At 39.7% G+C, this 24,842-nt stretch overlaps 1 protein-coding gene and 1 long non-coding RNA gene across 12 annotated transcripts in view; one reads left to right on the forward strand and one right to left on the reverse strand.

The window, feature by feature from the left end:
- LOC122696617 (poly(A)-specific ribonuclease PARN-like) overlaps nucleotides 1-24,842 on the forward strand; it is a 256,073-nt gene that overhangs the window by 151,510 nt on the left and 79,721 nt on the right. The gene's annotated exons all lie outside the window — the stretch shown is intronic.
- LOC122696619 overlaps nucleotides 5,798-24,842 on the reverse strand; it is a 60,927-nt gene continuing 41,882 nt past the window's right edge. The window contains exon 3 of one of the 2 annotated variants that reach the window (XR_006341796.1): nucleotides 5,798-6,565. This is a non-coding gene — a long non-coding RNA (uncharacterized LOC122696619). Of the gene's footprint in view, nucleotides 6,566-10,363; nucleotides 10,672-24,842 lie in introns of those variants that run through there. The other variant, XR_006341795.1, reaches the window with a different exon arrangement.

Genomic DNA, 24,842 nt, shown 5'->3' on the forward strand with positions numbered 1-24,842 from the left:
CAACCTATGGAACAGGAGAAGGTATTTCCAAAGCATGTATCAGATAAGGAGTAAATATCCAAAATAGCCAAGGAACTCATACAACTCATAGAAAAAAAAAAATCGATTTAAAAAATGAGGATAGGAGCTGAATTAACATTTTTCGAAAGAAGACACACAAATGGCCAGTATGTACATTATAAGATTTTTAATATCACTAATCTTCAAGGAAATGCAAATCAAAACTACAATGAGATACCTCTTAGAATGGCTGTTATCAAAATGACAGAAGATAACAAGGGTTGACAAGACTGTGGAAGAAAGAGAAACTTTTCGTATCACTGGTAGGAATATACTGGTGCAGTCACCACAGAAAACAGATGAAGATTCCTCAAAAATCTTAAAATAGGGGTTCCCTGGTGGCTCAGTGGTGAGGAATTCACCTGCCAATGCAGGAGACCCCGGTTAGATTCCCGGTCTGTGAGGACCCCTCATGCTTCGGGGCAACTAAGTCCGTGCACCACAACTATTGAGCCTTTGCTGTGGAACCGGGGAGCTGCAACTTCTGAGCCCACGCACCCTAGAGCCCGAGCTCCATGGCAACAGAAGCCACTGCAATGAGAAGTCCTTGAAGCACAACAAAAAGTAGTCCCTTCCTCGCAGCAAATAGAGAAAGTCCTCACAAAGAACCAGCGCAGCCATAAATAAGTAAAATTAAAAAAAAAAAACCAAAACCAACTTTTAGGATAGAATCACCATAGCATTAAGAAATCTCACCTCTGGGTATACAGTGGTCCCCTTATCTGTGGAAAATAAGTGCCAAGGCCCCCAATGGATGCCTGAAACCATGGATAATACCAAGTCCTATATATATAATATTTTTTCCTATACAAGCACACCCGTAAGAAAATTTAATTTGTAAATGAGGCGTCATAAGAAATTAACAATACGCAGATATTCAGCATAAGCCATTATTTTTGCACAAGCTGTTTGGATACAAGAAGTCATTCTCATCAGAGAAGGGTGAAAACCATCTTGATGTCTAGGATCCCGGACATCAGCCAAGGCAGTCTGTAAACAGAGGTCTCCCTGCGACTGCCCCGCCCCTCGAGTGGCGCGCCCCGGACTCTTGTTTCCATTCCTCGTGCGGCACTCGGAGCTTTCCGTGTCCTTCGGGAAGCATTGCGGGAGTTTGTGAATCAAAGCTAGAGAGTCAGTGGACCCTATAGAAGGCTTGTTAGTAAAGAGTCAGTTCCGTTAAGCAACTCGGTTTCACCGGGTCTGACAGCTGACTCATTTGATGCATTCCTCAATGAACTTAGTTACACCCGAATTGTTGACAGCTTTTGTAACTAAATGCTCCTCTCAAATTGACTTCGAAAGAGTGTTAGTTTCCGCCTTCAGTTTAACCATAGCAACCCCCCGGGTCCTCAATAAAGAGCTGTGTCCGTGTCTTGAATGAGACTCGAGGACACGTCACCCCTCCGCTTCCTCCTCGGTAAATTAGGGACCGAACGCCTCCCTCCCAACTCTGAAACGCTGGGATTCAGCAACTCGATTTTCTCGCTGTTTCTCTCTTCCACGGCACGAGTCTCCAGGTTTCCCTACTTTCACCGGTAACATAAAGCATAAAGCACGATTTTCTCATACAAAACTGAAGAGTCGCAAAGTGAAGTACCGCGGTTTTGATTTAATGAAGGTGATGGTAAAGATATGTTCCCAAGGTCACATGATTGCTCAGGGGTATGGCCAGGATTTGGTCTCCGATCGTTTGGATCCGCAAAGGCACCTTATTGTGATTATCAGAAAAGAAAGGTAGAAGTCAAATTTGATTGGAAGTGGCATAGGATTTTCTCTAAGGGAGAACAATTTTTTGAAGTGGATTTTAAAATTCTTTCCCTTCCTTCAACATTGGTTAGTCTCTCCTACTTTCTAGGCACTGTGTTCCTGCAATAGCCCTGCCCTCGATGAGCTCCGTCAGGCACAGGAGAAAACAAAGGCTTAGAAAGTCCAGTTGTCTGAGGTCACTCACACTGCTGCCAAGTACTTGAACCTGAAATTCAAACCTAGATCTGTCTAACCCCAAAGTAGGTTCTGGGGTAAAGAGCTTGATTTTTTTTCCCCCCAGAAACATGAAAGCCTTTGAATGTTGTGACGTTAAGGAGTCACAATCAGGTGGTTTCTAGTGAGGACACTATGGACAATAAGGAGGATTGATGAAAGAAACAAGAGCAATGAAGAGACTTTTTATTCATCTAAGAGCGGAGTGAGAGTTTAAACTAAAGGCAGTGGCAGAGACTGGTGTGGTGGGAAAGGATTTGAGGTCATTTGGTGACTAGATACGGAGCAAGAGGGGGAAAAGAGAGGCAAAAATGGCTACTAGGGTTCTGACTGAGGCAACTAGGGAGAGCACAGTGACTTTTTCCTAGACAGTGCAGAAAGAGGAAGAGGTTTGAGGAGGAAGATCATTTGGGGCTCTGTTAATGAGAGCATGGAATTAGAGCTCTCCAGTTGAAAGTTAGATGTAAACTTCTGTAGGCCAAGTCCATTTTGTGATATCCCATCTTATGTTTTTGAAAATAACACATACTAAATCAATTTTAAAATGTAGTTGGGGAAATCCCCTAACGCTGTGCTGACAGTTAAGACTATGATATTTTTCATGGAGCAAATTGGAATCTATGGTTTTAGTAAATGACATGTCCTATGTAAACTAAAACTGTTAAATGAGAACAATATTAAAATTGTCATTGGAGTACGTACAAAGTAGTTGAAGCCATGGGTGTAGAGGTAATTGCCTCGAGAAGACATGTATAATAAGGAAAGGGATGAAGGGAGGAAGAGAGGGAACTTCACAAATAGGGAAATTTAAATGGCGTTCAAGTAAACCTGCCAAAGGGAGAAGTGGAAATCAAGGGACCTGTGTATTAACCAGAAGTGGCTGATCAGCTGAGTTCCATGAGGGTAGAAATCACATCTGCTCTTTTCTGGAACAGAGCACCTAGCACAGTACCTGGCCAGTAGAAGCTCTAATTTGTAATTCCCCAAACAGGGTCCAGTGTTGTCCAGAGGGCAGGAAAGTTACAAGTACCACTGACCGTGGTACATGGGTAACTGAGGATGGGTGCAAACTGGAAGGCAAGCAGTGAGTAAAAGAAAGAAATAGGCGGTGATAAAGTGGAGACAAGGATTTTCTTCCCAAACATTTGACTGAGAAGAGAGGTGTGCCAGTCATTAGAAGGAAATGTGCAGTTAATGATTTTTTAAGATGGAAAAAAAATGTGAGTATATTTATATGTTAAAGGGTATGAGCCGATGGAGAAAAAACGAGTTTGAGGTTAGAGGAGATGGGAAAATTGACAGAGCAAGGTCCTCAAGAAGGCAGAAGTGGATGTCCTCCAGGGCAGACATAGATTAGCTTTGGATTGAGAGAAAAGCAAGGAAGGAAACAGGACCTGGGTGACAGATGCCTGTTCTGGGTCTGTCAGAATAGAGACATTTCTGATAGAGAAGATGTTTAAGAAGAGCTCATCTGATGACCTCTATTTTTCTCTGTTATAATAGGCTTCTGTTTGGAAAGCTACTCCAGGAAAGTGAGGATAATGTGTAAAGAAGTTTAAACACTAGAAAAGCTTGATATACCTAATAAAAAGAAAATGATAGCTTCCCTCAAGGTGACTTGGACAAAAAAGTGTGTGTGATTTCCAAGATGATCTATGTATAAAATAATTTGCCCTGTGGCCATATCATAAGTCCATATTTTTTTGCAAATGAAATCATATTAGTCCAGAGTTTATTTGCTCAAAACTACTAGGGAAACAGTAGGATCTAGTTTAAATTGCTGTCAAAAAAGCAGGAATTCACTTCAATTTTAATTCTGAAGCTACCTTGTTGCTGATGTTATATTGGTGGGGTCAGGTCAGCAAATAAATCAAATCTTTAACTAGGAAAATAAGACTTCTATTTTCATAGGTATATTTGTTTCCTGTGGCTGCTGTAACAAATTACCACAAGCATGGTGCTTTAAAATAGCAGAAATTGATCTTCTCATAGTTCTAGAGGCCAAAAGTCTGAAATCAGTAGCAGTGTGCCAAAATCAAAGGCACTGTGTTGGCAGTGTCCTCCTTCCTCCAGAGGCTCTAGGGGAGAATCCGTTCCTCGCCTCTTCCAGCTCCAAGTATCTGCCAGCATTCTTCGAATTGTCGCCATGTCACTCGAGTCTTCCAGGCCAGCATCTTCAAATTTCTCTTTGCCAGGTCTCCACATCACCTTTTCCATTGTGTATTTCTGATTCACCTTTCCCTAGTTCTCAAATATACATGTGATTGCATTTCTAGCCCCTAGATTATAATCCAGGATAATCTCCATCACTTTTTTATATAAAGCAACATGTACAGATACTCAGGACCAGGATGTGAATAATGTTTGAGGGTCCCCTCCCAAACTACACAACAATAGGGAATGTTAGATAAAGCAGGGTAGGGAACTGGAAAGAACAAAAATTCTCCAGAAAACCAGGGTCAGGCCCTTGCTTTGTTACAACCGATCTGTATTTCCTAGGCAAAGTCACCTCTTCAAGGCTCACATTTATCATCTATAATACAGATGTGTAAGATGTTGGGTTTAGGAAAATAGATGCTCCCTAGAAAGAGATGGGAATACCAGATCACCTGACTTGCCTCTTGAGAAACCTATACGCAGGTCAGGAAGCAACAGTTAGAACTGGACATGGAACAACACACTGGTTCCAAATAGGAAAAGGAGTAAGTCAAGGCTGTATATTGTCACCCTGCTTATTTAACTTATATGTAGAGTACACCATGAGAAATGCTGGGCTGGAAGAAGCACAAGCTGGAATCAAGATCGCCAGGAGAAATATCAATAACCTCAGATATGCAGATGACACCACCCTTATGGCAGAAAGTGAAGAAGAACTAACAGCCTCTTGATGAAAGTGAAAGAGGAGAGTGAAAAAGTTGGCTTAAAGCTCAACATTCAGAAAACTAACATCATGGCATCCAGTCCCATCACTTCATGGCAAATAGATGGGAAACAGTGGAAACAGTGGCTGACTTTATTTTTCTGGGCTCCAAAATCACTGCAGATGGTGACTGCAGCCATGAAATTAAAAGACGCTTACTCCTTGGAAGGAAAGTTATGACCAACCTAGATAGCATATTAAAAAGCAGAGACATTACTTTGCCAACAAAGGTCCGTCTGGTCAAGGCTATGGTTTTTCCAGTGGTCATGTATGGATGTGAGAGTTGGACTGTGAAGAAAGCTGAGCACCGAAGAATTGATGCTTTTGAACTGTGGTGTTGGAGAAGACTCTTGAGAGTCCCTTGGACTGCAAGGAGATCCAACCAGTCCATCCTAAAGGAGATCAGTCCTGGGTGTTCATTGGAAGTACTGATGCTGAAGCTGAAACTCCAATACTTCGGCCACCTCATGCGAAGTGTTGACTCATTGGAAAAGACCCTGATGCTGGGAGGGATTGGGGGCAGGAGAAAAAGGGGATGACACAGGATGAGATGGTTGGATGGCATCACCGACTTGATGGACATGGGTTTGAGTGGACTCCAGGAGTTGGTGATGGACAGCCTGGCGTGCTGCGATTCATGGGGTCGCAAAGAGTTGGGACACAACTGAGTGACTGAACTGAACTGAAGGTTCCTTTTAAGGGCTTCCCTGGTGGCTCAGTTGGTAATGAATCTGCTTGCAATGCAGGAGACTTCCTATAACACAAGAAACCCAGATTTGATCCTTAGGTCAGAAAGATCCCCTGGAGAAGGAAATGGCAACCCACTCCAGTATTCTTGCCTGGAAAATCCCAAGGACAGAGGAACCTGGTGGGCTACAGTTCATGGGGTCGCAAGAATTGGACATGATTTAGCAATTAAACCACCACCAAGGTTTCTTTCAGCTTCAAAATTATATTAGATATAGATAGCAGAACTGTCATATTTATCCTTCATTCTCTAAGGGAAGATAAACAGTGAGAAAGAGAGGCTGACAGACATGTTTTACATACCTTTCTAGCAACCAGAAAGGTACCAGAATAGTGGAACTAAGTCTCCAGCCCACATCTCAAACCCTACAAGACCATAAAGACAGCTCCCTTTGTTTGTATTCAGAGCTTAAAAGCAACATTTAGAACTAATTCTGTGTTCCAAAGACACTGATTTCAGGAAGTCCTGACCCCTAGGGAAAAAAATATATCTTCTATTGTAAATCGATGAATTGCCTTTCTGGCTGAGAAGCCAAATTTTAGAGGTTTCCTTAGGCTTGACCAATATGACATGACCTAATAAAATATAGTTTCTTAGTGCCCACTGATTTGTGTTACCTGCTGAGGTTTATCCTGAAATAGCCTAGAACTTATTTTATTTAAAAACATTTACTCAATGTAAATAATAACAACAACAACAATAAGGGTGTCTCACATGCGCTGAAGACTTACTCAATGTCGGCACAAGGCTAACTACATGAATTGTTTCACATGTCCTCCGTAATTTTCCATTGAAATAAGTTCCTGTTCAACAAATCATCATGGAACGCTTGCTGTGCGCCAGGCATGTAATTTACGCTGGGAATATAAGGGTGAGCAAAGGAACTTAATGTCTAAAAGAGGAGACAAATATTTAAGCAAGTATCACAGAAAGAAATGTACCATTAACAGCTGCGTTAAATGCTACATATCCAAAGAAAGCACCTGGTGCTACTGTACTCATTGCAAAGATAAATCACTTTAAAAGAAATGATGTGAACTGTTCCAAGTCACAACTGAAGTAAGAAGAAAAGTCCAGCTTTTGGTCGAGAACTATTGACTTGGAACCCCTTGAGAACTCTGGGTCTGCTATGCCTTGACCCACGCCTGATTGCTCGATCATTATTTGAAGATCTATACGCTTGTCTTTTCTGTTGGCAATTATTAAGTGGACATTTCCCACCTTGACTACTTGGCTCCATAGTTTAGTTTTATTGACTCTTCTGAACATTCCTCATATGTGAAAATTCTACAAAGAACCCTCAAGTCATTTCTGGAGTCTCTGACACTGACTTGTTATCTCATTCTATTAAGAGTTTGATTCCAGGGCCACTTCTGAAAAGTGAAAGTGTGTACTCAGTAAATTCCTGAAGCTGACAAAAACCCTTTGGCTATTATTCAAAAATGTCTACTACAGTGAACTAAAGGGGTAAGTTATTTCCGCACTCACACACGACCCCTGCCTTCAAAGTAGAGCACCAAACTATGTTTACCACTGGGTCTAAAACCATTTCCCCTTGAAGATAATATGGAATAATTTGATAATGATGGCGGCCTGGAAAGCTATGTTGACACAAATCTATTTAAATCTGCTACGCTTTAAGAAAGTTATTTTAACTGACCCCAATTGTATGCAATAAATTCCTTGTATAGGATTTTGTAATTAAACTTCACACACTATTAACTAGAAATGGTATTAGTAAATACAGTCTTTCCTCTTATATTAACACAGCTACACTTAGGGTGAACTCTCTCTAAGTTTATCCCCTACAGTATAGTCATTTTTTCATATATAAGCAATATATTTTATGTGGGCAATGCCAGAAAAAGCCAAAATTCATCATGCATTTTATAGTTCCTATAGGTAAATATAAGCAGAAATGTTGACTGTACAACTAGTTTAATTTTTTAAAAAACCTAGTTTCAAATCTTTCTTTCCATTTGCATCCAAGATTATAATACAAATTAGTTATTTTTTAAAATTGACTTTTTGAAAACATTTTTATAATTTGAACTAATGGCAAAAAATGACTTAAAAGAGGTATTTTTTTCCCCTTAATAAAGAAGCAATTTTGAAGAGCTTTCCTCTGAGCAGCTCACTGGCAAACTAGTCAAGGAGTGACCCTGAGACTTATATTATCACCATTACATACTCAAAAGCAAGGACCCTGATCAAGTAAACAGCACAATTCAAACTGAAACACCAACCAAACCACTTTCCAGTCCCATTAAAATTGGTGACAAATGCCATTTAACCCCAAAGACCTGCTCTTCCATTCGTCCCTCCTCCCCTCCTTAACCTGTGAGAGCAGAAGATTCCTGAGAAATCATTTTCATTCTGCCTAGATCTGGTCAGCCCTACTTTAGAAATCCTTAAGTAAATACTTATAATCCCTGTTCTATTCAAGTGATCAGTCAAAGAGGACATGACATATTCTCTTACATGCCAAAGAGCTGTTTCCTTTCCTAATTAGGGGAGAACACTGCAAATGATAGTTCTAAATAAATGTATAATGTAATCTACTGATAATGACAATGTAAATATTATGGCAATTAGGGAAACAAATGTACATATATTTGAATATTCCTCAGAGGCTGAAATCCTTCCATGGTAAATCTTTGGCAGAAAAACTCTCTGGTGGGTGGGTTCCGCTGAGGAAGTGGGGTGTTCTACTTGGCTTCTGGCTCAGGCTCTAGGAGATGATTTGAGGAGGGAGATTCCAAGAGAAGGAGCCACTTGCAGTAAATTACCTTTCAGGAGAGAATCAGGAATCCCTGTTCTCATGGTTTCAAATCCTGGGTGGGGTAAGACTAGATGTCCCCTTGGCAAGAGGTGTTGAGGAACAGAAGACAGACAGTTTGCAGGGATCTGGGCAATCTGTCTTTCTGAGCAGAGCCCTACTTCAGAGTTCACATATACATGGTAACCAGAGATCAAAAGCATTGTTTCACTGTGAGAACATTTTTCTCCAGATAAGGTGGTACTTCTTCATAAAGCATTCATAAGAAGAAAAAAATATGAAAGACTATACTATGAATTACAACATCTGCACTGATATTATGCAAGTCCTACTTAATTTTAGGCCATGTTTATCTAGTCTTAGTCTTCCCACCATTAAAAAGGGATTGCACCATTCCCTCACACCATATATAAAAGTAACACAAAATAGTTTACAGATTTAAATGTAAGAATGGAGCCCATAAAACTCCTAGGAGACAACATAGGCAGACCACTGTTTAACAAATTGTAGCAACATTTTTTTTAATAAGTCTCCTAAGGCAAAAGAAACAAATGCAAAAATAAACAAATGGGGCCTAATCAGACTTACAGGCTTTTGCACAGCAAAGGAAACCACTGACAAAACAAAAAGGCAATCTATGGAATGGGGACAAATATTTGCAAATGATGGGACTGACAAGAGGCTAATATTTAAAATATACAAAGAGCTCATATAACTCAATATAAAAAAACCCCAAACAACCCAATCAAAAAATGGTCAGAATATCTAAATATACATTTTTCTGAAGAAAATATACAGATGGCTAATAGGCATATGAAAAGATATTCAACACAACTAGTTAATAGAGAAATGCAAATCAAAGACAACAATGAGATATCACCTCACACCTATTAATGGTTAGCATTCAAAAACAACAAATGTTGGAAAGGATGCAGAGAAAAGGGAACCCTCCTACACAGCTGGTGGGAATATAAATTTGTACAGCCTTGTGGCTCAGCTGGTAAAGAATCTGTCTGCAATGCGGGAGACCTGGGTTTGATCCCTGGGTTAAGACTCCTTGGAGAAGGGAAAGGCTACCCACTCCACTATTCCAGTCTGGAGAACTCCACGGACTGTATAGTCCATGGGGTTGCAAAGAGTCGGACATGACTGAGTGATTTGGGCTTCCCTGATAGCTCAGTTGGTAAAGAATCCACCTGCAATGCAGGAGACCCTGGTTCGATTCCTCGATCCAGAAGATCCGCTGGAGAAGGGACAGGTTATCCAATCCAGTATTCCTGAGCTTCCCTTGTGGTTCAGCTGGTAAAGAATCCACCTGCAATGCAGGAGACCTGGGTTCAATCCCTGGGTTGGGAAGATCCCTTGGAGGAGGGATCCACTCCAGTATTCCCGCCTGGAGAATTCTCATGGACTGTATAGTCCAAGGGGGCACAAAGAGTCAGACACAAGTGAGCCACTTTCACTTTCACAGCCACTATGGAAAACAGTGTGGAGGTTCCTCAAAAAACTAGAAATAGAGATCCTATACGATCTATGGATCATATATGACCCAGCTTTCTATTCCTGGGTATATATGTAGAAAAACACTAATTTGAAATTATACATACACCTTAATGGTCATAGCAGCATTATTTATAATAGCTAAGACATGGATACAACCTAAATGTCCATCAACAGAGGATAGGGTTAAGATGTAACACACACACACACACACAGAAATATTACTCAGCCATAAAAAAGAATTAAATTCTGCCATCTGGAGCAACATGAACGGACCTAGAGAATATTATGCTTAGAAAATTAAGTCAGTCAGAGAAAGACAATACCATATAATATCACTTATATGTGGAAATCTAAAAAAAACTAAAACCACAAATGAAGGTATATGCAAAACAGAAACAAAATCACAGATATAGAAAATAAACTTGTGGTTACCAAAGAATAAAGTAAAGGCAGGAGGGACAAATTAGAGGTATAAGATTAAGAGATACAAACCAACACGAGAAACAAGGATGTGCTGCATGGTGGTTTAGTCACAAAGTTGTGTCTGACTCTTGCAACTCCGTGGACTGTAGCCTGCCATGCTTCTCTTGTCCGTGGGATTCTCCAGGCAAGAATACTGGGGTGGGTTGCCATTTCCTTCTCCAAGGGATCTTCCTGATCCAGAAATTGAACCCAGGTCTCCTGCATTGCAGGCAGATTCTTAACCGATTAAAGAGGATTATAGCTCTTATTTTATAATAAACTATCAGTTCAGTCGCTCAGTCGTGTCTGACTCTTTGTGACCCCATGAAAAGCAGCACACCAGGCCTCCCTGTCCATCACCAACTCCCAGAGTCCACCCAAACCCATGTCCATTGAGTCAGTGATGCCATCCAATCAACTCATCCTCTGTAGTCCCCTTTTCCTCCTGCCCCCAATCTTTCCCAGCATCAGGGTTGTTTCAAATGAGTCAGCTCTTCACATCAGGTGGCCAAAGTACTGGAGTTTCAGCTTCAGCATCAGTACTTCCAATGAACACCCAGGACCGATCTCCTTTAGGATGGACTGGTTGGATCTCCTTGCAGTCCAAGGGACTCTCAAGAGTCTTCTCCAACACCACAGTTCAAAAGCATCAATTCTTCGGTGCTCAGCTTTCTTCACAGTCCAACTCTCACAGCCATACATGACCACTGGAAAAACCATAGCCTTGACCAGACGGACCTTTGTTGGCAAAGTAATGTCTCTGCTTTTTAATATGCTATCTAGGTTGGTCATAACTTTCCTTCCAAGGAGTAAGCGTCTTTTAATTTCATGGCTGCAGTCACCATCTGCAGTGATTTTGGAGCCCAGAAAAATAAAGTCAGCCACTGTTTCCCTGTCTATTTGTCATGAAGTGATGAGACTGGATGCCATGATGTTAGTTTTCTGAATGTTGAGCTTTAAGCCAATTTTTTCACTCTCCTCTTTCATCAAGAGGCTGTTAGTTCTTCTTCACTTTCTGCCCTAAGGGTGATGTCATCTGCGTATCTGAGGTTAATAACCTATGATAGAGTGTAATCTGCACAGATATTGAATCACTATGCTGTATACCTGAAACTAATATAGTATTGTAAATCAACTACTCTTCAATTTAAAAAATAAATAAGTAAATGAAAATTTTAAAAAGGGATTGTGCTATATCCCTTCTAGTTCCTTTATGCTCTATCTTAAGGCAGTTAAAAAAAAAGACAGTTAACATCTAAGTAATATACTTCAACTGTTAGATTGACTATTTCTTGATTACAGAATTAATAAGTTATCATTATAATGCAAACATGAATGACTAAATGACAAAACTCCTATTTTTTATCATTAATTTTCTCGTATCTATATATGTGCACACACACACATACACATATATAGGCTATGATAAATATACATATTTGAATCCTGCTTCTGTGACCTTGCAACTATGAACATTTCCTCATATCATTAAAAAATTTGTGAAAATATGGCTTGTAGTGATGTATGATATTCCATTATGTGGATGAATTGTGATATATTTAATGTACCTATCATGAGATATATACAGAGTTTCTAACATCAATAATCTCTTATAAAAATGTTCATCTCTGTTGTGTTTGAGGCTCGCTCTCTCTCTCATGGTTGACTCAAATGCTAACACTGGCAAGTCAGGAATAAAGAGTTTTGAATGCCTGCCTAGTGCTTGCTAGCCATGTGATCTCTGTGGATGTTTAACTTTTGAGAATCTCAGATTCTGGATCTACCAAATGGGGCCCACAAGCCGTATCTTTCATGGCCATAGTCAAGGTGTGTTTATATGTATGTCAAATGTCTGCAATACAGAAGCCTCCTAGTAAGAATCAGATGCTTTCTCCTCCTATCTCTTTTTGTCTTAATCCAGGAGTCCAAACTGCCTGTGATTAGATTTCAGGATTTCTGTAACAATTCCTGGAATTGTGTACAAACTTCTGTATGCTCAGATGTTTTTCAGGGGGAAAAACTCCCATAAGCATTAAGAAGCATTGCAAATCTCATTCCTCCTCCATATCTTTCCATTTTGCCACAGTGCAGTAGGACTGGCATTGACCTTGTCCCTAAGGGCTGCCTCATTGGCCCTGATTTCTCTCTGAAGGTTTCCCTCATCTGTTGGGGAGCTAACTCTACAACATGAACCTAGCCTGACATACAGTTTCTATGCTGACATTCCAAGGCACTCAGCCTCCATTTCTTGGCACACAATGAGTATTCAATCACTCAACTGATGTAACTTGTTGCTGATATTATTATATACTTGATGAAATTTTCAGGAGAGGTCCATGCATCTTAAATTAAATGACTAGCTTGACCATGGAAGGTATGGTACATATGAATGGACACCTCCCTCCTCCTGTCTGTCTTTATCTCTGTCTCTCTCTCTCTCTCAACTCAGACCTATAGGGATTGAGCCAAATTCTGAAGTTCCCTTTATCCTAAGAAGGTTTATAAATTTATCAAATGAGTCCAGAGATTACAATTTCTTTTACCTCATAGAAAAGGATGTGCGCAGGGGAGAGGGATTTGGCAAGGCAAACATCAATATACAATGTTAAAATGGGATGATGGTCCATCTGTCTTGAACAACCCCAACCACAAGCTGACTGGCAAAGGAGAACTTCTGAGATTTAGACACCAAGGGATTATCTTTTAATGGGCTGTCACAGGGTTCTGTGGTATGAAATTAAACATTTACTCACAGGTCAGCCACTACTTACACTAGACATTCTGCAGCGTGAACTCCCTGGCACAATTACCAATGTGTGGCTTTACCAAGACAAGTTTTGGGGCTTTTCTCTCCTACTTCTGTTAGAATGTAAGTAGTGGTACACACTTACTTCCTTTAGCTACAAAATTTAATACTGTACTTGGAATTCTGTAGATTTAAAAACCATTTCTTTTTAACATAAGGAATTGTGAGTTGAGCGCAAATAAAATATGCAACAAAATAAAACAAATAATGACTTCAACACAGTTTAACTTTGAATGAAAACTTTCCAGAACATTTATCTGAAAAAGGACTATTTTCCTGCTTCCATGTGTCAAATACTTCTCTATTTCCTCACAACTGTATTCTGGACAGGATGACAAAATATAACTAGAAGACTCCCCACTACTCTCTCTACCTTAACTATTACGTGATAAAGGATGGACTGGAATTCAAAAGCTATTGTTTGTTAGGATTAACGGCTGCTGGATTCGTTGAAAGAATACTTCTAAAATTACATGGATGGACAAACAACCTGAATAGAGAAATGAGCAAACTTTCCCTAGAGCTTCCTTGGCTGGCTGAATCACTGAATGGCAGCTGACAAGGTTTTCAATAATGCCAAGTCAGCTGGTTCTATAACGCTGTGTGCCCCAAACATAATTAAAAGTGTTAACAAGTTTGTAGCCTTTATCAGAACATATTCCCCTTGCATACCTTCAGTGACCTGGTCACAGCTACTAGAGACAAATCTCTTGTTTTACTTTATGTACTAAGGTCACTGTACCCTAGGGAACTTCCTTGACTGTATCATGCCCGAATCCGGAAGACTCCAAAATCTACCCAGATGAATTGTATAGGCTTGCTCCAACAGCATCCCTTGCCTTTATTGGGCTTCCCTGGGGCCTTAGATGTTAAAGAATCTGCTTGAAATGTAGGGGACCCAGGTTTGATCCCTGGGTTGGGAAGATACCCTGGAGAAGGGAATGACTACCCACTCCAGTATTCTTGCCTGATTCCATGGACAGGAGGAGCTTGGTGGGCTACAGTCCATGAGGTGGCAAAGAATCAGACATGACTGAGCAATTAACAGTTTCATTTTTCTTTCACTCCAACAGCATCCCTTTCCTTTCTCAGGATGACAGCAAAACATTAATCCTTTCGGATGTCTATGGAGGAGAAAAATGTGTATGGTTTGGGTCATCTTCTGTTAATTACTTTAAGTCCGTCCATACAACAGTGAAGTGAGCTAGGTTTCCTCAGACTTGTGTTGAAAAGGGGCCAGAAGAATCAAGTTATCCCCAGCGTATTACATTTTGGAAAATGAGGGCTGTAGATGTAAGATCGCTTAGCAGCATCTGAGCTTTCTAACTGCTGATGTACTGCTCTTCCCATACCACACTGTAAATTGTTGTGTCTGTGCTTCTAGAGCTGGGATAACCACATAGACCACACAGGTCAAATCACAGGTCTAAAAGTAGTCACTGGTGATTGAGACGAAACAATGCCAGATATTCTTAAAAGAGAGTAAATGCATATTAAGCACCTACCTAATGTCTTGCTTATATTCAGTACTGAGTAAATGACAGTGATTTTTTTTTTCCTGTTATGTAAGGCATTATAGATAAATGGACAACTAGACAACAGTATTATTTTTCTTATAAGACTGCTGGTCAGGAATGAAACCCTTCTGTATTCTGCCAGAGGAGACATCATGACTTGATCACAGCATTCTTTCCCACTGATTCTCCTTGGAGACTTTGAATTCTTCAAAAGACATCACTTCCAACAGCCACCATGAAGTTGACTCCAAATGAAACTTACTTATTATACTTAAAGATCAGGATCTGTACCCTGTTCCCCTCTGCATCCCCCTACCAGTGCTACCACATGCTCTGTGCATAATACGTATTCAGTAAATATACTAAAAACATACAATCAACTTAACACCAATGGGATAATTACAAGAGTGCTGCCGGGGGAAAATTAGAGGCTGGGGATTGCTGTTTATTCTGAAAAATCCCAAACCTCTTGCAGGGTTGCTGAGAGCAATAACTCAAAGGACAGGGTTTACACCGGGTCAGAGAGACATCTTGGCTCCTCAGAGCTCCTTTCTTAGTTAAAACAGGAGTGCTGGGGCAGGAAGGAGGGGGAGGTTGGGGGGGGGGGTCAAGGGCCACCTAGACCTGAGCTGAAGCCATGTGGTTCTACTTGGAGCTTCCAAGTCAGTGGCGCCAGTGGTCGTTTCCTCAGTTATTTTAGGCCAGCATCTCCCCCTTGGCATTGGTTCTGGATCTTTGTGGCTGGACATTTACCCTCCCTGGCTCCACATGAATAATTCAGGGAGGTGGCCCAAAGCCAGAAGCTGCCCCAGAGCCCCAGATTCCATCATCAGCTCTCAGATGGGCTTTACTTAATGGCACCAGGAGACAGGGAGAATATGGATGATGACTCACTATCACATCCCTTAGAGGGAGAAAAAAAGCCCACGGGGAAGAGATGAGCATTCGGCTCCTATGAAGTTAAGAAAATATAATTTAGTCATCCAGATATCTCATTGGTAATAAAATTACAGATGAATCAAATCTAATTAGACCTGTTAAGTCTGGTGAAATGTTTAATTAATCTTAATTGGCTACCTCTGAAAGTAGCTTTGCATCCATTTCTTAAACAAAATAGAAACATTACAGCTCAAGTGACAGACTGTATGATCAGGTGATGAGTAAATACTAGTAGAATTGAGATGGTGTTGTATGAATTTAGAACAGGGGTTTCAAATTTTAATGCTGTCAGGGAACAGGCTGGGATTTTAATTTGAGCAGTAGGACAAGAGGGTAGCTGGGATGAACAGTTCTTTTTTGGCTTAATCTTTGAATTCAGTATATTTATACACTTCTGGCCATTAAAAAAAAAAAATCATCTGCAGTCCAAATTCGGCCAGTCCACAGGAGTTTGCAACTCTTGATTTAGAGACTTCCTTAAAATGAGCTCAAGCTCTTTAAAAGAAATTCTTATACTCAAATAATAGATGAATCATTCAGCAGAGTCAGGTTATTTTCCAATTTCTCATTTCCATCTATACTTCCTACTCCAGCAATACAAAGATGGGCAAATAGAATCTCAGGAATTAAGCTAATGCTTTAGCTGTAGAATGTGGAGATATTTAAGAGGCAGCATGGTTAGGCACTGACCAGTGAGAACAGATGCCAGTCGAAGAACCAGAGCCCCCTTAGGAAACTAGGCCGTTAGTTTCTGGAATGTGAGGAGGTCTGGAGGGACTCGGGCTGGGGGGCGGGAAACTCAGGTAAAGAGAGGCCTGTGGAGGGCTCAGGCACGACTTTGCCCGACTCTCTGCGACCCTATAGACTCTAGCCCTCCAGGCTCCTCTGTCCATGGGATTCTCCAGGCAAGAACACTGAAGTGGGTTGCCATGCCCTCCTCCAGGAGATCTTCCCAACCCATAGGTTGAACCTGCATCTTCTGCATTGCAGGCGGATTATTTACCTCTGAGCCACAGAGGAAGCAGCCCCGTGACAGAAATATCTGTGTCTTAGAAACCAGTATGGCTGCTCTGTTATTTACTAACTGAATATCCCAGGAGGGGAAGCAAGTTCTGAGTTGCATCCAAGAATCTTTCCCATCAGAGTCTGTGCTAGCTTTCAAGACTACTTTTGATACTATGAATCCCAACGGTATCTGATCTGGCTATTGGGCATACCCAGTTCTGTTTGGACACTCTTCCACTGAGCTTACCATTTGAAACCTTAGCGAGACAAAGAAAACTTACAACCTAATGACTTTCATTTTCATACCTGACAGAAGATAAACTCACAATTATAGCCTGAGAGCTAGAGATCTTAGAAAATGACATCATACTTTCCACTTCTCCCAGGTACTTTTGAAAAGAAATATGCCTGAATCACTTCTTTGCTGTTTACTAATACTACACAAGGTGAATTTCAGGAAGCAGAACTGAAGTATTCTGAGGGGAGAGTTTATACAAGGCTGAGCCTAAAATCTGCTAAGGTATCTGGTCACATTTTTCATATTATGCCTCAGATTTAGCAAAATTGCTAGATATCAATAAAAATGGAAGATATTGCTTCCATCAATAGCAACAAGTTATACCATTCATTCAGCTGCCTCTTATGTTTACATTACTCAATGTATATGTATTATCTTTTAAGCTTACAGCAACCCTATGTGGTACATTTTATAATCCCCATTTGCAGATGAAGAAACTAAGGTAGTCAGTGATACTGACCAAGGATTCTTAGGTGGTCAGGGGCAGGGCTGGAATTTGAATCCTAACATCTAACTACATCTAACTGCAAAGATTCAGCTCTCAATCTCCACCAGCATTGCTCGACTTTTCATTAACCCTTGCTGCTGCTGCTAAGTCGCTTCAGTCGTGTCCGACTCTGTGCGACCCTGTAGACGGCAGCCCACCAGGCTCCTCCATCCCTGGGATTCTCCAGGCAAGAACACAGGAGTGAGTTGCCATTTCCTTCTCCAATGCATGAAAGTGAAAAGTGAAAGTGAAGCCACTCAGTCGTGTCTGACTCCTAGTGACCCCATGGACTGCAGCCTACCAGGCTCCTCCGTCCATGGAATTTTCCAGGCAAGAGTACTGGAGTGGGTTGCCATTGTCTTCTCCTCATTAACCTCTATAGCCAATTTAAACTCTAAGCTCTATCCAAAGAAATGTAATGTAAGCCACACGAGAATGCTGAAAATGTGTGGTAAAATACACATAAAATGTACCGTTTTATAATCGGCATAATTCACTGGTACTAAGTAGTCACTACCACCACTATCCATTGCCAGAACTTTTTCATCACCCACAACAGAAACGCCTTTCCTTTTAAACACTAAGTCTGCATTCCCCCTACTTCTAGTCCATGGTCACTTCTAATTCTACCTTCTGTCTCTATGAATTTGCCTATTCTAAGTATTTGATATAAATGGAATCATGCATTATCTATCCTTTTATGTCTGCCTTATTTTACTTAGCATATTTTCAAAGTTTCATCCATGCTGCTGCATGTATCAGAATTTCCTTCCTTTTAAGGCTGAATAATATTTCATTGTATTATATTGTATTATATACATGAAATAATATTTCATTGTACCACATTAAATTTATCCATTCATCTCTTGACTGGCATTTGGGTGATTTTATGTATGAATTTTTAAATGCTCTGGCGTCTCATTTAAAAGTAAAAAGTGAAGTTAATTTTAATTACATTTTTTTATTTAACCTAGTATAGCCAACTTATTATCATTTCAACATGTAAAATTATTAAGAGCATATTTTATATTCTTTGTTACTAAGTTTTTGGGTTATAGTATGTATTTCATATTTACATCACTTCTTAATCTGGTCCAACTATATTTCAAGGGTTCAATAACCACATGAGCATAGGGGCTACCAGCCTGGTCAGAGCTGCTCCAGAAATTTACTTGGGGCCCTTCTCTTTAATGATGTTCCTTTGAGTCTGAAACCTTACTGATGTAAACATACCATCTGGTTTCAATGATATTTAAAGCTCCCTTTTCAATTATCTGTAATTAATGTATTTCTTTCTAACACTGGATATTGTAAAAAGATAATACAACATGGTCAAGATGAGGTTCAAGACACATGTATATAAGATAAAGGCAAGGCAGTATATTATTTATTGCCAAAAAGCAAGGGATACATAATAGCAACTTTATCTAGAGCAAATATAAGGTTCCAAGACTATAGAATTTTTCTTCTGATTTGTGAATTTTTTACACACAGTTTATGAAAGGTTAAAAAATCATTTTACTTAAGCATTTAATAGATCATCTTAATTTAAAATATAACGACATGGAATCTGAAATTTCTTTGAAAACCTAGGATGATTAAAGGAGGAATTAAGGAGAGGCCCATGAATATCAGAGTCATTGAGGAAGAAAGGACAACATTTATGAAATGACAGCCTTGTATAAGCCACACCCCATGCCTACTATGTACACACACAGGTCAAATTGTATGATATCAGTATTTGACTGTTTTTGACTTAGAAAACTATCAGTTTCAAAAAGTTCAACCTAATGCACCATTTCATCACTGCATGTGATATTAGCAAATTAATTCTTCATGAAAAAAGTAGAGTTCAGCAGGGGTCTGAGGACTGTATACAATGTACATAGGAAGAGAGGAAGGTGAGATTCTTTTGAGAAGATGGAGTCAGGTAAAGGGAAGGGAATTAACTTTATAATAACAGCAGTGGCAATAATAATAATAGTCGTCACTGGTTTTTGAGTGCTTATAACGTGGCAAAGCATTTTATATGTATAACCTCATTTAACACTTATCACAACTTTGTAGGAAAGATATTCTCATTCTCATTTGGAAACGAAGATGCTGAGACTCAAGAGAGACATTTTTGTTGTTGTGGGTCAGTCACTCAGTCGTGCACAACTCTTTGTGATCACACAGACTGCAGCAAGCCAGGCTTCCCTATTCTTCATCTCCCAAAGCTTGCTCAAACTCATGTCCATTGAATTGGTGATGCCATCCAACCATCTCATCCTCGGCTGTCCCTTTCTTCTCCTTCCTTCAATCTTCCCCAGCATCAGGGTCTTTTCTGACAAATAGACAACTTATTCCTGACAACTTATTTATCTCTCAAGTTGATTAAAATTACTATGTTATTTCTGACTCCAAAGCACTCAACAACCATCCATGTTTGCCAGGGACCGAGGGGTTCCTAGAGCCTGACTTCTCATTTTAAAACAGGGACAGTCTTAAGCAAATGGGAACAAGTTAGGCACCCTAATGCCAGAGTTCTAATAGTCTGTTATGGCAACTTGGGGCCCCTGCCCACCAGTTTAAAGAGATCTTTTCACTAGGTACAGAATATATGTGGCAGATAGTAATGTTTTTTCCATTTTTTAATCTTTTTTATTGTTAATGTGAGCCAGCAAGAATATTTTCTTAAACTAGGTAATAGTTGAAACAATTGCCCACAAATGTGGACATTCCCCCATGATGCTGGGTACAATATTTAATGGTGGTGATTCATGGACTGTTTCACTTTAGTATCGATGGCAGGAGTTCTTAACCTGGGGTAGATGGTGGGGGGCATCCGAGAAATTATAACACTATCTTCATTAACTTCTAATTGAAATTCAGCATTTCCTTCAATTATGACTACAAAGAATCAACCACAAAATTATTAGCTGTACCTGTGATTTTATCACTCATATAAATTGTATATGTTTTCATATCACACTGTAGCTATTGAGATGCACGATTTAAACTCATCACTTTAAAATTACAGTAATTATCAGGCCTACTGCAGCTCTGATATTTAATATATTAATAAATACATGAATTACTGATTTGTTTTGAAAAAAATATTTTGACAAATGCATTTCAATATAATTAGTTTGCTTTGCAATTTTATGCTCTTTTTTACACAATCAAAAACATTTTGAAAAAGAGTTAATGCCCCACAAGAGGTTAAGAACCCATGTTCTAAACCTACGGGTAACAGACATACTTCCGTAAATCAACATCAACACTTTTTCTCCACTCCTGATACCACATCACCACATCACCAACCCACTGCTTCCACAGAGGAGTTAACCACCACATGCCTGGCTTTCAAGATCTAATCGAAGGCTGCCTCTCAGGTTCTAATCTAATCCTGTTCAATGGGAGGATTTGGGCTACAATGGACTAAATTTAGAAAATAAACATATTCACCAGCTAGGAAGTGAGGGACTGGGCTTTAAGCCTTAGAAGGAAGTAGGCTCCCTTAACTCAGTGCAGCCCACCCATTCTTTCACAGGCATTTTCCTTCCCTGGCCAATTGTGAGAGTCTCTTTGTGAATAACATGTCTGGATTAGTTTGCTGAACAATTGCCTCGTTTTAGTTAGCCTCTGATTGTCCTTGCTTTTGTGAGTCAAAAATCCTTAATCTTATTTGAATGAAATTTAATTCCCTAGAGAGCTGAGTCTTTAGTCTCTTAGTTTTATAAAGTGAGTGCTTAGAGAAAATGTAGGAGAGCTGACATGGGACTCCTTTAAAGCTAGGTCAAGCTCCTAAGAAAATAATTAGATAAATGTGCACTCCAGTTGGGGAGAAAAGGAGGAAAAGAATTTCTCCACAAATTGCTTTTAGAACATTTAAGTGGAATTGAATTTGATTGTCAAGAGCCAGACAGCTCTCAGGAGGTCATTTGATCTAGTCCCCTGTTGCTGAACCAGAGCACATGTGTGAAAATCTAGCCCAAACTTAAAAAGCTTTACAGAAGAGAACAGATAATGTACCTAAGCAGGTCCTGCCAGGTAGGTGGGAGGAGGTTGCTGACTGAAAGGAATATTCATAATAAGCCATATGGTAGCATGAGCTCATTAATTAATTATTTAATTAATGAAATACATATTTATTGAGCCCCTACCATGTATCAGAGACTGTCCTGGGCACCTGAGACATATTCGTGAGATTACATTTTAGTGGGGGGCAGGGAAACTGATACACAATAAACCTATTAAGAATGTGATAATGTGTGTTGCGAAGAGAGAAGTACACTGAAAACAGAAAAAAAAATTAGAGCAGGGAACAAAAATGGAAGTACTGAAGTGTTGGCAGAGAAGGGATACCTTTGTAAACTTGTAAATACAAATGAGTTACTACATGTTAAGAACTTAGAATGATGCCTAGTATGATAAGTCCTCAATAAATTATATGCATATAAAATATGCATTAAATATACCATATATATTTAGTAATGCATATTATATATTATGCAATATACATTATATATGTATGTATATACATATCATTTTGGTTACTATCATAATAGATGGGCTTGATTGGGTACAAGAAATAGAAACAGACTTAAGCAAAACAGGAATTTTATTAGAAGGGTGGTGAGGGTGCCTCTGAAGAACCTCTCAGAATTAGTTGAGAACTTGATGCCAGCAGAGAACACTTCATAGTGTTCTCTGCCCAGATCTTGGCAAGATGGGGAGAGCAAAGGAGAAGGTCATCTCAAAGAAGGAAATTGGTGAAAAGATGAAGCATTGAGACTGAAAGATAGTGTCATTCTAGTTAATAATGTGACAGAGTTCTATAAGATAGATTTGGTTTCCAAAGCAGGTACTGGAGGAGGGTGTTACACTTTCCCAATATGAGTCACAGATGAATATGATGTCAAATTTAGGGGATGGGTTTTAATTTCACAGCATATAAAGTATACTAGGGCTTCCCAGGTGGCGCTAGTGGTAAATAACCTGCCTACAGATGCAGGAGATTTAAGAGACATGGGTTAGATTCCAGGGGTTGGGAAGAACCCCTGGAAAAGGGGATTGCAACCCACCCCAGTATTCTTGCCTGGAGAATCCCATGGACAGAGGAGCCTGGCGGGCTACAGTCCATAGGGTTGCAAAGAGTCAAGACACGACTGAAATGACTTAGCATGCACACAGTATATACTATGACTTTCCTATCTAAAAATTACTGAATCACAACCATGATCAGTTCACACTTGGAAACCTATAGATGGATTCTGGATATACAGATAATCTCTGAGGAGGGAATTCTTGTCCCAAAGGTGGTCAGCTGGGTAATAAATGAAATGAAACCAAACTATATATGTTCTCTTGACTTTTGATCACCTCTTTTCAAAAGAAACAAAGTCAATGTTGGCTAAAACAACTTTCCCTGCCCTTGGTTTCCCTACTCATCATCCCTTCTTATTGCTTAGTTTAGACTTGTCCACGTGCTTACAGCTCTGACGCAAGAAACTGTCTGTTACCCAGAGGAAACCTGAGTGCCTTCAAGCTGAGAGGTACAGGGGTCTCTATGGGCTATTGAAACTGGTTGTAGTGCATCTAAGAGCATAATTACCAGTTCAGTGTGATTTTCCAAAACTTTCTCACCTGAGACACAATAATTAAAAACACAATAATTCTACCTGAGTAATTCAAACACTTGATTTGTCCCTGTGAATTTCTCCCAGCACATACAGAGGCTGGGATCTGTGGCCACACTATCCCCATTTGCATATTTTACTTCCAATCTCTGGGCATGGAAGTTCCCTTTTCCTTGTAGAGCCTCTTTTTAGGCAGAAATCTCCCATTTTTCAATGAATCATGCTTATTTTGGATGTCATCATGTTGCAGGTGTGTGAAGATTTAAAGGAAGGATTTGAGTCTGAGATATAAATGATTTGGGTTTCAAATATGGAAGGCCAGAGAGACTTATATTTTTATGACCAAATGGAATAGTAATATATTTAGACATATGGTATTCACATTATGTCTCATTTTCTTCAATGTTGTTGGCAGGAAAGCCATAGCAAGAGAAATGGCTTTCTCTTCCCTTGTGGTTATCTGAAGCAGTGGAGAGTCACCAACCAACATTTGGTTCTTACATTGATCCTCTCTGCTCAGGATAAAGAATCACAGGCCACCAGCTAACAATAGGATGGTATAAACCATCAAGTGTTGGGGAATTTAAAAGTATTCAAATGCCAACTCATTACCTCCCTAGACCTTACCATTTTTAGGAAGTACCTAGAAGGAGATACTACTATAATAACCTTACAGAAGGAAAAATCTGAGCCAGAAGCATCAGGGGTCTACTCCAAGTATGAGGATCCAGTTTCCCTTCTGAACCCCTTAAAGAATTCAGAACCACAGGGGAAAATAAAGGTAACACAAGACAACGTTCACTGAAGTGCAATATATGCCTATATCAGTAGGTAAAGTTCCTTAACCAGATGTTGGTACCAGGCACTGTTCCAAGCACTTTACATTACTAACTTATCTAAAAATTTCACAATAATAGTAAGAATTAGACACTTGTTATTTTGATTTTACAGAAGAGGAATCTGAGCAAAGAGATGTTAAATGTCTTGCCTATCATCACAAAGCTAGCAATTAGCAAAGCTGGGATTTGAACCCAGGTTTTCTGGCTCCCAGGTCTGTGCTCTCAGCTACCGTACCTATCAGTTTCACATGCATCTATCACTGTATATTTGAAACAAAAAGATAACAAGCTATTATTGCTCTGGATAAGCCTAAAGTACAGACGATACTGCTAGTCCGTTTGGTATAGATATGATACCCAAATGGGCTCATGAATAAGTCAAGCCTTCAGTGACAATACCTTCTATCATATCACATTGGAAGGATGGGTATGATGTTATCTTATGCTATTAAATTAAAACCAATGTACCTATATTAAATTACAGGTTTATTTTATTTTTTTATTTTTATTTTTTTTGATTGCATACTTTTTTTTAAAATTTATTTATTTATTTTTTCAGTGGGTTTTGTCATACATTGACATGAATCAGCCATAGATTTACACGTATTCCCCATCCCGATCCCCCCTCCCCCCTCCCTCTTCACCTGATTCCTCTGGGTCTTCCCAGTGCACCAGGTTCGAGCACTTGTCTCATGCATCCCACCTGGGCTGGTGACCTGTTTCATAAATTACAGGTTTATTTTAAATGTACAGATTTATACAGGTAATCTGAATATCTGTGTATATGGCTTTATTCTTTTCAGGGTTATATTTCATGATATTTTTCCCCAAAGGGCAAAAACTTTGAACGCTATGTTTGAATGATTAATTTTGGG

The sequence above is a fragment of the Cervus elaphus genome, chromosome 6 (genome assembly GCF_910594005.1).
Source record: "Cervus elaphus chromosome 6, mCerEla1.1, whole genome shotgun sequence".
NCBI classification, from domain to species: Eukaryota; Metazoa; Chordata; class Mammalia; order Artiodactyla; family Cervidae; genus Cervus; species Cervus elaphus.